The sequence below is a fragment of the Diceros bicornis genome (assembly GCF_020826845.1).
Source record: "Diceros bicornis minor isolate mBicDic1 chromosome 21 unlocalized genomic scaffold, mDicBic1.mat.cur SUPER_21_unloc_1, whole genome shotgun sequence".
Classification (NCBI taxonomy): Eukaryota; Metazoa; Chordata; class Mammalia; order Perissodactyla; family Rhinocerotidae; genus Diceros; species Diceros bicornis.
In genome coordinates this window covers 4,373,566-4,386,744 of record NW_026690885.1, presented here as the reverse complement: position 1 = coordinate 4,386,744, position 13,179 = coordinate 4,373,566, and the positions used below count along the sequence as shown (strand labels likewise).

At 37.8% G+C, this 13,179-nt stretch overlaps 1 pseudogene; it reads left to right on the top strand.

Annotated features, from left to right (window-relative positions):
* Positions 1-9,015: 9,015 nt before the first annotated feature.
* LOC131401893 (centrosomal protein kizuna-like) overlaps positions 9,016-13,179 on the top strand; it is a 67,586-nt pseudogene continuing 63,422 nt past the window's right edge.

Here is a 13,179-nt window from a genome sequence, read left to right as displayed (position 1 = left end):
ACATGCATGTATGTAGAGGGAGAGAGAATGATAAAACAAATGGGGCAAAACATAAACAATTGTTAAATCCAGCTAAAGAGTATTAGGGAAGTTTCTTGTATGATTCTTGCAACTTTTCTGTAAGTTTGAAGTTATATCAAAATAAAAAATTACCCCTCTCCCCCTCCAAAAAAGTAGAACTTTTTTCCCTATTGAGTCTCCTAAATAATTTTCTATTTATTCCTATTGGGTCTCAGCAGATCCTCAAATACAAGTTGCCTCCTTTGATCCTTATAGGGGAATAATGCACCAGACTGATTTTTATGTATAATTAAGGGTAATCTTTTTATAACGCCTGATTTATTACATGCCACTAAAATATAATGTTCTCATTAATTAGTGTATTACTAGAGTTTGTTGAGGACCCAGAGTTCCATATTCTAAAAAGTCTGGAATTCTTGGCAAAATGGCACTTAATAACTACTTGCTATCACAGAGAATTGTAACTTCTCCTGTTTTTAGGAAGTACCCACTGTTAACAGTGCTTTTTTGAATTGGTCATTGTTTTCAGTTCCTGTGGTTACGGAAGCGTTTACTGTAAGTTAAATCATGGTTTTGTGCTACTTTTGTTGATTGCACAGGTTACCATTTAGACTCCTGTTGTTTCTCTCCGCTTCTTGGCTCTCGGCCTTCTTTGTCCAGTGGAAATGGGCCTGGAGTCTTCTGCCTCTCTTAGTGGGTCAGAGGAGTTTGAGAACTACTGGTTGCAAGGAGTAACTCAAGGCACTTCCTTTGGCCCTCCCAGGTGGCTTTCTCATCTCTGAGACAGGCCTACACCTTTGCTTTATGTCTTGGCCTTTAACAGACCAACAAAGAGGGAGGGACTGCTGTGTACTCCCTGAGCTGGGTTAGTAATTTCTCTGGTATTGGTTCATCAACACTCCCTAAATGGGTCTTGAAAGTGAAATATCAAAGGCCTTCCAAACTCACAAGTCTGGTCACTGATTTGCCTCAGGTCTTCACTAAATGACCGCTATTGTGTACCTACTCTGAGTCCTCACGTGCAGCCAGCTGAAGCTCAAGCACAGTAGCACATCACTTGGAGCCATCTTTATAAATAACTTATTTTGAGAACAGGAAAAATGAAAGTAGTTGTTACATTAGGGTACTGGTAATAGGTGATTTTTGCCTGTTTTAAAATTTGTCTTTGTTATTATATCAGCTTTTCAATTACAAAAGGAATAGAAGACACATTGTATCACAAATACTGTTCATATTGATAAATCAGAATGTTGATTAATATAATTTTGCTAATTAAACCATATGGTATAATGGAAAACTCTTAGGAATGACGTAATGGCCTCTTTGGATGGTGAAATTGCAATATCCTCTAAGGCAATCTTGACCCAACAATTTTATTTCTAGGAAACTGTCCCACTAGTATTGTCACGTTTGCAGATAGACATACACTCAAGGATATTGTTGCAGCATGGTTTGCAGTGGTAGATGGTGGGAAACAAACCAAGGTCCATCAAAATGAGACTGGTTAAATAAATTATGGTGCATCTATAGAACAGGATAATATGCAGCTGTTAAAATTGCCATATAGTCTCTTTGCCAGTCCAACAAGTAAGAAACTTAGAAGTCACCACTCCATCCTAACAAGTAAAAACACAAACAAACCAAAAAATCAGCAACTCTTCTTCAGTCTGTCAGAGAAGTGAGATCATAGGGCAGTCCACTGCTCCTAAAATTGGAGGGACCGCCAGGTGCATAGAGAAATCACAACTTACCAGAACAGAGCTGAAACCTCTACAATAACCAGTGCTGAGGGAGAGAAACCTCAACTGTAACTGACAAATTGCTGGAGGCTCAGTGTAAATAGGTTCAAGAGATTAAAAACTCCGGGGGGACTAGTCATAGGGAGACTCCCCTCTTTTGTGAGTTTACAGGTCCTCACAGTGAACATCGGAGAAAAATTCCCTCATAATTCAGGTAGAGGAATGGGGAAAAGGAACCATTTTTGAAATGCACTAGAGCATTCTGTTCTTAGCAGTATCTGCCCTCAGGAGAAGCTATTTAACCAGAGCCTAACTGATCTAGGGAAAGGGAAATACCCAACTCCAGAAGGCCCTAGGCTTCTATGTGGAGAAAAGGAAATAACCAATTCCAGCCCCTTCTAGCCTTGAACCTAAAATTGCTCTAAAAAGATGATGTCTTAAAAATCAATTGACTTAGATGCATGGATTTATTTCTGGACTCTCAGTTCTGTTTCATTCATCTGTATGTCTGTCCTTATACCAGTACAGACTAGAATTACTCTAGTTTTGTAGTAAGTTTTGAAATTGGGAAGTGTGAGTCCTCCAACTTTGCACTTCTGTGGAAGATTTTTTTGGCTATTCTAGGTCCCTTGTATTTCCATATGAATTTTAGTATCAGCTTGTCAATTTCTGAAAAAATGCCAGCTGGGATTTTGATAGAGATTGCTTTGAATCTGTAGATCAGTTTAGGAGTATTGTTGTCTTATCAACATTAAGTCTTACATTGCTTGTACACAGAATGTGTTTCCATTTGTTTAGGTCTTCTTTAATTTCTTTCTTCAATGTTTTATAGTTTTCAGTGTATTTGTCTTGCACTTCTTTGTTAAATTTATTCTGTTGTATTTTATTCTTTTTGATGCTATTGTAAATGGAATTGTTTTCTGATGTCAATTTCAGATTGTTTATTGCTAATGTATAGAAGTACATTATTTCTATTTATATATTGATCTTGTATCCTACAACCTTGCAGAACTTGTTTATTAGCTCTGTTTGTTCCTTGTGGAGTCCTTTATATAAGATCACATTATCTTCAAATAGAGATAGATTTACAGTGATACATCACTTAATGATGGGGATATGTTTTGAGGAATGCATTGTTAGGCAATTTCACTGTTGTGCAAACATCATAGAGTGTACTTACACAAATCTGGATGGTATAGCCTACTACACACCTAGGCTATATGATACTAGTCTTTTGGAACTACCGTCGTATGTGCAGTCCGTCATTGACTGAAACATCATTATTCAGCACGTGACTACTTTTTCTTTTGCAGTTTAGATGCCTTTCGTTTCTTTTTCTTGTCATACTTCCTGGCTAGAATCTGCAGTACAGTGTTAAATAGAAGTGATGAGAGCAGACATTCTTGTGTTAATCTGAATCATAGGGAGAGAGCTTTCAATCTTTCACTGTTGACTATGATGTTAGCTGTGGGTTTTTCTTAGATGCATTTTATCAAGTTGAGGGAGTTCCCTTCTATTCCTAGTTTGTTGAGTGTTTTTTTCTTATCATGAACACGTTGGATTTTGTCAAATGCTTTTTCTGTGTCTATGGAGATAATTATTCAGAGGGATTGTCTTTTATTCTATTAATATGGTATATTACATTACTTGATTGTCATATGTTGAACCGACTTTGCATTGCTAGGATAAATCCTCCTTGATCATGGTGTATAATCCCTTTTATATGTTGCTGAATTTGGTTTGCTAGTATTTTATTGAAAATTTTTACATCTATATTCATAAGAAATATTGGTCTGTAATTTTCTTTTCTTGTGACATCTTTGTCTAGTTTCAGTGTTAGGGACTGGCCTCATAGAATGAGTTGAGAAGTATTTCTTCCTCACCTGTTTTTGGAAGAGTTGATGAAGGATTAGTGTTAATTATTCTTTAAATGTCTGGTAGAATTCACCAGTGAAGCCTTTGGTCCTGGACTTTTCTTTAGGGGAAGTTTTTTGATTACTAATTCAATTGCTTAACTTGTTATAAGCCTATTTAGATTTTCTATTTCTTCTTGAGTAGGTTTTGTTAGTGTGTGTCCATCTAAGAGTTTGTCCAATTCATCTAGGTTATCTAATTTGTTGGCATACAATTATTTTTAGTATGCCTTTATAATCTTTTTTATATCTGTAAGGTAGGTAACATAGTACCCATTTTCATTTCTGATTTACTTAGTAATTTAAATCTTCTCTCTCTTTTTTTTTTTTTTGGTCAGTCTATCTAAAGGTATCTCAATTTGTTGATCTTTTCAAAGAATCAACTTTTGGTTTTGTTGATTTTCTGTATTGCTTTTCTCTTCTCTAATTCATTTATTTCTGCCCTAATCTTTATAATTTTCTTCCTTCTGCTTGCTTTGGATTTAATTTGCTCTTCTTTTTCTAATTTCTTAACATGGAAGTTTAGGTTACTGATTTGAGTTCTTTCTTCTTTTTTGATATAGACACATACAGCTATGAATTTCCCTAGTCTAAGCACTGCTTCTGATAGGTTTTGGTATGTTGTGTTTTCCTTTTCATTCATCTCAAACTATCTTCTAATTTCCCTTGTGATTTTTTCTTTGACCCATTAATTATTTGAGTGTGTTTTTAAATTCCCACATATTTTTGAATTTGCCAAATTTCCTTCCTTTATTGATTTCTAATTTCATTCTATTGTCAGCAGAGTTCATACTTTCAATCCCTTTAAATTTATTGAGACTTCATTTATGGCCTAACATATAGAATGTTCCATGTGCAGTTGAGAAGAATATGTACTCTGCTGTTGGGTGGGTTGAGTCTTCTGTATATGTCTATTGGGTCTCATTGGTTTATAGTTGTTCAAGACCTCTGTTTCCTTATTGATCTTCTATCCAGTTGTTCTATCCATTATTGAATGTGGGGTATTGAAGTCTCCAACTACTATTGTTGAATTGTCTATTTCTCCTTTTAATTCTCTCAGTTTTCGATGCAGGTATTTTAGGGCTTTGTTGTTAAGATATGTGTAGATATATAGATATAGGTATAGATATCTGTTTCTCATTGTTATAAATTTGTCATAAACTGATCCTTTTATCATTATAAAATGTCCTTTGTCTCAAGTAACAATTTTGTGTCTTAAAGTCTATTTTGTCTGATATTAATATAGCCGCTCTAGCTTTCTTTTGGTTACTGTTTGCATAGTATATTTTTTCCATGAGGCTTTGTTCATATACCCTTTTCTGTCTCTTTGCTTGGAACCTCTTTGTGTCTTTGAATCTAAAATGAGTCTCTTTAGACAGCATATAGTTGGATCATGTTTTTTATCCATTCTACCAATCTCTTACCTTAATGGTAGTATTTATTCCATTTAAACTTAATGTCATTATCGAAAAAGTAGGATTTCCATTTGCCATTTTGCTCTTTGTTTTCTATATATCTTTTTTTGTTCCTTTAATCCTCCATGCTGCCTTCTTTTGCACTAAATATATATTTTCTAGTATACCATTTTAAATCTCTGTCATTTATTTTGCTGTGGGTACCCTACTGTCATAATTAATATCTTAGCTTATAATAATCTAGTTTGGATTAATACCAATTTAATTTAAATAGCATACAAATCTTTGCTCCTGTATAGCTCCATTCTTTTCCCACTCCCTTGTGATGTTATTGTAATACAAACTATATCTTTATATCTTATATGCTACTCATCAACATAGATTTATAATTACTGCTTGATGCACTTGTCTTTTAAATTATATAGGAGAAGAAAAAGAGTTACAAACAAAAAATATATTTATGCTTTGTTTTATATTTCCCAATGTAGTTACCCTTACTAGTGCTATTTATTTCTTACTGTGAATGTGAGTTACTGTGTAGTGTCCTTTCATTTCAGCCTGAGGGATTCCCTGTAGTATTTCTTGTAGGGCGGGTATGGTAATGACAAATTTTCTCTGTTTTTGTTTAGCAAGGGATACCTCAATTTCTCCTTCATTTTTGAAGGAAAGTTTTGGTAGATATAGAATTCTTGATTGACAGTCTTTTTCTTTCAGCACTTTGAGTATGTTATCCTACTGCCTGCTGGCTTCCATGGTTTCTGATGAGACATCAACTGCTAATCTTATTGAGGATCCCTTATATATGAGGAGTCACTCCTCTGTTTTCACTTTCAAGATTCTCTCTTTTTCTTTGGCTTTCAATAGTTTGATTATGATGTATCTAGGTAAGGATCTCTGAGTTTATCATACTTGGACTTTGTTGAGTTTCTTTAAAGTGTAGATTAATGTTTTTCGTCAAATTTGGGAAGTTTTTGCCATTATTTCTTCAGAATTTCTTTCTGCACCTTTTTCTTTCTCTTCTCCTTCTGGGACTTTCATTGTGCCTATGCTGGTATGCTTGATGGTGTCCCACAGATCTCTCTCTGTTCATTTTCCTTCATTCTTTTTTCTTTCTTTTCCTCAGTCTGATAATCTCAATTGACTTATATTCAAGTTTGTTGATACTTTCTTCTGCCTATTTATATCTGCTGCTGAACCCTTCTAGTGAATTTTTTATTCTGGTGATTGTACTTTTCAACTGCAGAATTTCTATTTGGTTCTTTTTTTTTTTTTTTTTAATAATTTCTATCTCTTTATTGATAATCTCTTTTTGGACATTGTTCTCATACTTTCCTTTATTTTTTTAGACATGATTTCCCTTAGTTCTTTGAACGTATTTAAAATAGCTAATTTAAAGCCTTTTTCTAGTAAGTCCAACATCTGGGCTTCCTCAGGGATAGTTTCTTTTGACTGCTTTTTTTTTTTTTCCTGTGTATGGGCTTTATTGTCTTGTTTTTTTTCATGTCTCATAATTTTTTGTTAAAATTTGGACATTTGAAAATAATAAAATATGACAACTCTGAACATCTGATTCTCTTCCTCTCAGAGTTTGTTGTTGCTGTTTGTTTACTGACTTTCTGGACTAATTATGTAAAGTATTTTTTTGTCATGTGTGGTCACTGAAGGTTCTATTCACTTATTAGTGATCAGCTAATGATTAGACAGAGTTTTTTGAAATGCCTAAAACCAGTAAGTTTCACAGTCTTTGCCAAGGGGCTTTGAGTGTGTCTTCGGGCACACCTTCAGCCCTCATCCAGGCAGTTTACAATTCCACCTTGACCTTTGCTAAGTGCTTGCGCAGAGCCTCCGGGCAAGCCTGAGGTGAGAGCTTAGGCCCTTCTCAGGACTTTTCCTGAGCATGCCCAAGGCCTGAGCGTGCAGGTGGCCATCTGGATTTCCAGGAGTGTGTTGGAGCTTTTCAAAGCCCCCTATGGACATCTTGTTAACCAGCTTTTCCTTTTAAGGTTTTTGGTTAGCCTGTTGTTTGCCCAACTGTTATCTACTGCCCAGCTTTTATATACAGCCTTGATGTTAAACAATTGTCTCTGATTTTTTTTTTTTTTTTTTGTGAGGGAGATCAGCCCTGAGCTAACATCTGATGCCAATCCTCCTCTTTTTTCTGAGGAAGACTGGCCCTGAGCTAACATCCATGCTCATCTTCCTCCACTTTATATGGGACGCCGCCACAGCATGGCTCGACAAACAGTGCGTCAGTGCATGCTGGGGATCCGAACCGGCGAACCCCGGGCTGCCGCAGCAGAGTGCGTGCACTTAACTGCCTGCGCCACTGGGCCGGCCCCTGTCTCTGATTATTTTTGACAAATACCCCCAAGGAGAAGGCTTTTTGCACTGTGTGAGCTCCAAGTTAAGTCAAATAAAGACAGTCTTGTGAGTGTAGCCTTCCAGGAAACCACCAGATAAGTCACGTAATGACAGTTCTCTGAGCATGGGGCGTTGAAGGAATTCCATCTCTTTTCCACTCCTTCCAGTAGCTGTTAGACTGCTGGGTTACAGGCTGTGGATTTTCAAAGTTACCGCAGACCTGAAGAGTGGGAAATGAGAATAGGACAAGTTAAAGCACCATAAAGTGTACTGTTCCTACCAAGATTCAGTTGTTTTTCTTGAGTAAATGCTCCCCTGATTGCTGCAAGCCTGTGGTTAATCTCCGGAATTCTAAGTTATTTTCCAGTGTCGAAGATGTTTTCCGGTGTCACTGTTTCTTTTATGAAACATAGAATTTTGAGAGGTTCTTATTCTACCATTTTCTCTGACATCTCTGTTCATTTGTTTTTAACATCAAAGTTGTTTCTTTTATTTTTTGGAATAGAAGAGATGGTATATTTGAAGAGAAGCAACACCTGATTCTGTTTCAGCTGTGTTTATGGCATTTTCTGTCTGAACATTTGGGCCTCAGTTTTTCCATATGCAGAAAAGGGGTGCAAATACGTCTCCCCATCTATTCTGTAGGGCTCTGTGAACTAAATGCTACTGTATATGTGGAGATGCTTTGGTCTCTTTGGAAGAAAAGCACTTAAATTCCTCAAGGCTTCAGGGTTGTTACTTCCAGTTCTGCTTCCCACTGCGCGTCCTTGATCAAGCCACTGAACCAATTGCTTCTGTTTCTTTTTCCACCTCTCCCCTCCCCTCTCTCTTTTCAAGGAAGAGACAATGTTCATTCTCCTGATAGACATGCCAGTAAATTTAAATTGCTTTAAATGTATTTAAAATTATTTGAAGATGTTCAGGAAAAACTGTTGTTGTTATTTGAGGTTGACTAGAAATTATGGCTGTTTGCACATATGCAGAATATTATAATGCAATCTTGAATGTGATTATTGGAGGGTTTTTTATATTACACATAATACCAGAAATAGAGTTTTGAAACCTCTGGTAGTCCTTTGTATGCATCTCTCTCTCTCCCTCTCCCTTTTTTTTTTTGCCATCAGGTACCTTCCTAGCTCCATCAAATCTGAGCATCTCTGAGGAAAGTGGCTAGAACTCACAGCTTTTTTTTTTGGCTTGTGCTAAAATATACATAACATAAAATTTACCATTTTAACCACATTTAAGTGTACAATTCAGTGGCGTTAAGTACATTCACATAGTTGTGCAATGTATGCATTTCTTTTTGAAAAATATAGATTCCATAGTTCCTTGACAATATTTGCTTTGTGAACCAACACTGTTTTTAAAATTAAAGAGTATGGACTATACCAGTTTTTTGCTCATTCATTTTGTAGGAAGCCATGAGTTTTATAAACATGGTAGCTGTTGATTTCAATGGTCATGCTTCCTTTACCTCATTTCATTTCTGAAAACAACCTAAACAACCTAATTGTTCATACACAATACATTTAACTCACGTCTCTTTTGGTGCTGCAGGTTGCAATGCAGGCAGGGATTAACTTGGGGACAGCTGTGTCAAGAGGATTGTATCAACCAGCAACAATCTTTATGGGCCGCCAAATGTCAGCCATCCCAAGCGCTGGAGATGTTAGTACAGAGCAGAAATCTCCCCAACCCACGAAGAACTTCAGAACAATTCCTGACCCACGTTCACAGCGACAGACAGCCAGAGCAGTGATGTGACAGACAGCTATGTAGTCTGCACTAATAGTGGCACACAGTGCTTAAATAAGTCTGACAAAATAGATGGAAGGACATCTCTTCAGATTGGTGAGAAAACGCCAGTCACAGCCAGCCCATTGTCTGAGGAGGAACAGACTCATTGCTTGGAGATAGGAAGCAACTCACGTCACGGCAAGAGTAATTTATCTGAAAGCAAAAAGTCTGCTGAACTCCATTCCCTGTTACGGGGAAGATTACGTCCAGGGAGCAGAACCACTGATTTAAAGTGTGACAGTTCCAGCAGATCAGGGGCATCAGAGGGAGAAATACTGACACGGGAACATATTGAAGTCAAGGAAGACAGTGCCAGACTACCAGTCGCTCCAATATCAGTCTCAGAATACTGTGCATCTGAAAGTAAGTGTTCTCAAGAGAAGCATTCTGCTCAGGAAGGATTCTCAGGTGGGGTGAGAGCCTGAGGTTGTTTGCTGATTTTTGTTGGTATTTAGTTTTTCTGGGTGGTAGTGGTCTTATGTAAGAACAAAGTGTACTCTCTAATTTTATCTTTTGTCAAAAAACAAAGTACAGTGGTGACTTTGCCAACAAATTCCGTTCTAATGAATTCTTAAATATGTATGTGAAAATATTCTTACAAGCGAATTCTCTGATTTTTAAACTCATTGTTATATTTTTAATATATTTAATAAAATATTTTTAATGAGTTTTTAAATACTGTAATTAATCATGGATTGTTTCTACATGTTTTAACTGATGAATAATCCCACTCCGTGAGGTGGAACGTCTTACCTCGCTTCTCCCTGCACTTAGTGATCAGTAGTCTCTTCATATCCCCTCTTCCAGATCATCCTCCTCACGGGGACCCCGAGGCACAGAAGCCCTTCAGGAAAATGCAGCAACAGCAGGAAGAGGAAAGTCTGAGCAGCAGCAGTGACCTCACAGTTGCCGTAAGTGAAGATGGTCTGATTTTAGAGAGTCCAGAACCACAGCCAAATCTGAGTGACAAGATGGAGGGAGAAGATGGAATAGAGGCCTTAAAATTAATCCACTCTGAGCAAGAAAGAGGTGCCCTATCCACCGAAAAACATAATTGTATTTTGCAAACTCTAAGCTCTCCTGATTCAAAAAAGGAATCCTCCACTAACTCACCAACAAGAGAGTAAGCCATTGAATTTTTTTTTACTATTCTATAAATAATTATAGACATTTTTAGGGCTGGCCCTGTGGCTTGGCGGTTGGGTGCGCGCGCTCCGCTGCTGGCGGCCCGGGTTCGGATCCCGGGCGCGCGCCTACGTGCCGCTTCTCCGGCCATGCTGGGGCCGAGTCCCATATGCGGCGGCTGGAGGGATGTGCGGCTGTGACATACAGCTGTCTGCTGGGGCTTTGGGGGGAGGAAAATAAATAAATAAAATTATTAAAAAAAAAAAAACATTATAATTATAGACATTTTTAGAGATCATTCCACTGGGAATGTATTGTCGAGCACTCAGTCATGAATGTATAAGTTCCTTACTCATAAATAATCTCTTAGCAAAGGTCTAATTTGCTTTCTTTTCTTTTTTTATAAAATAGCTTTAAAAGTCTGAATACCATTGAAATCATGGTGATTTGCAGTTTATAATTATATCCAAACAATCCCTGGTTAATTCATAAGTCATTCCCCCCACCCCTACCCTCCAGCCTTTTAAGAAAACAAATCATTTTGAAGTTGTGGTAACACAGAAGGTGACAAACGGTTAAACTTACTAGGAATTCAGCTTTAGAGGCTAGGAACTTTGTATCTAATTAATTTGCTTAATCCTAATATCCCTTGCCATGGTGTCATTTTTGTCATACGATTAAATATGAGTTAATAAGTTCTTCTAAGTGTATATCTAAGCCAGCTTTCCTTTTCTGAATGTAAATATGAGGACACTGGAATCTTTAATGTTAAATAGGAACAACATCAGTGTTATACATTTTGAGCACTTATTATAATATCCAACTCATGAAAGCTCATGTATAATTTTTTATTATTGATTGGAGGTACTAGGTGGAATTGTGTAGAAAACATGGAAACTGTTGAAAACCAATTCTGCAATGAAAAATAACTCTAATAGCATCAAATCTCTTTTAGGAGTGGAAGGAACCTACGTAACAAACTAAGGTAGATCTCGCCTTTTAAAAATGAGGAAATCAAGGCTAGGGGCATAGGAATGACACATAGGCCGTTGGGGCAGACCTTCCATACAGCCTGCCTCCCCAACCCACATGGCACCACTAGAATTTTCTGTTACACTGTGATGCCGTCACTCTTTCTTTTCAACAGTCCCAGCAACAGTGAAAAGCCAAGTGGGCATCCTTGTATATGAGGGGATATGTTCTCTTTTAGAGCAGCGTTGCATCTTTAATGTATTGCCTCTTACCATTCATTATCTACTTATGGTGAAAATTTTAATTTATAGTCTGATTGACTTTAAAGTGATGTTCAAGAAATATTTATTAATAGCACATCCAAGTACAAAGTACTTGTACTGTGGATGGAAGAACCAACATGATTCCTGTCATTGGGAAACTTGATTTATTAGAGTGGCAAGCCAAATGGATGTTTTTGTGTGTGTGTGAGGAAGATCGGCCCTGAGCTAACATCTGCCAATCCTCCTCTTTTTGCTGAGGAAGACTGGCCCTGGGCTAACATCCATGGCCATCTTCCTCCACTTTATATGGGACGCCGCCACAGCATGGCTTGACAAGTGGTGCGTCAGTGCGCGCCTGGGATCCAAAGCAGCGAACCCCGGGCCGCCGCAGCAGAGCACACGCACTTAACCGCTTGCGCCACCGGGCTGGCCCCCCAGTGGATTTTTCTAGTAAGAATACTTCTCTCATCAGGTATTATATACTACATCATCAGAAACTTTATTACTAGAGATAGAATGTATCTGTTTTGGGTTTCGTATTTGTAGGCTTCTTTTTATAGCAATTCATTGAACAAGTAAGTAGTTTGGTGGATTAACTGGGGGACTAGCGTACTTACCCAGGACTCAGGCTTTTTCTGAGATGAAAAAAGTTGGGTATGTGTATAGAATTAAGAATGTTCTCTCTCTCCTTCTGCTATATGACTGACTTTTTCCTATGATCTTAAAGCCAAGTTCCTCAGAATTTTGGGATATAGTTTTCCAAAATTTGTTAGAAAATATGGGCATTTGGGGAATTTTTGAATAGTTTGTCCTAATGGAATGGTCCCAGAATGAAAGGTCAGTCAGCAATGGTTGTTTTCTGTCTGTTACCAAATGTGAGCCCATTGATTTTCTGTGGTAAAAGTACTACCCAGGGGCCGGCCCTGTGGCTTAGCGGTTAAGTGCGCGCGCTCCGCTGCTGGCGGCCCAGGTTCGGATCCCAGGCGCACACTGACCCACCGCTTCTCGGGCCATGCTGAGGCCGTGTCCCACGTACAGCAACTAGAAGGATTTGCATCTATGACATGCAGCTACCTACTGGGGCTTTGGGGGAAAAAAATAAATAAATAAATAAACATTTAAAAAAAAAAAAAGGACTACCCAGGAATATGTTAAAGGTGGTTTAAATGATTCTGGTTAATCTGCTGACGTCCTCACCGCTTTTGAGGCGCTGCGTTCTCTTATTTCCTCTTTATCATGAGCTCTTCTCCTTTTCTCTGAGGGTTAATTATTCATCTGAGACTGTAGTATCATATTTACAGAGCTAATACTATGATCTCAAATGTTCATTATCTCAGTTTACTTTAGGGTCCGTTGGGGGTCTGGAGAAAAGTCACTTGAATGAATTTTAGTTAACAAAGATCAAGAGATGGGACAAAGGAAGACACATAGAAGGATCTGAACAGGAAACCGGAACCTCTGATTTGATAAGAATGATGATAGATACTATGTTTGAGCACATCTATGTGCCAGCTGAGTTGCTGACCTTGAACATAAAACTTGGTCTTAAGCTTCCTGGCAGTGAAGGGGA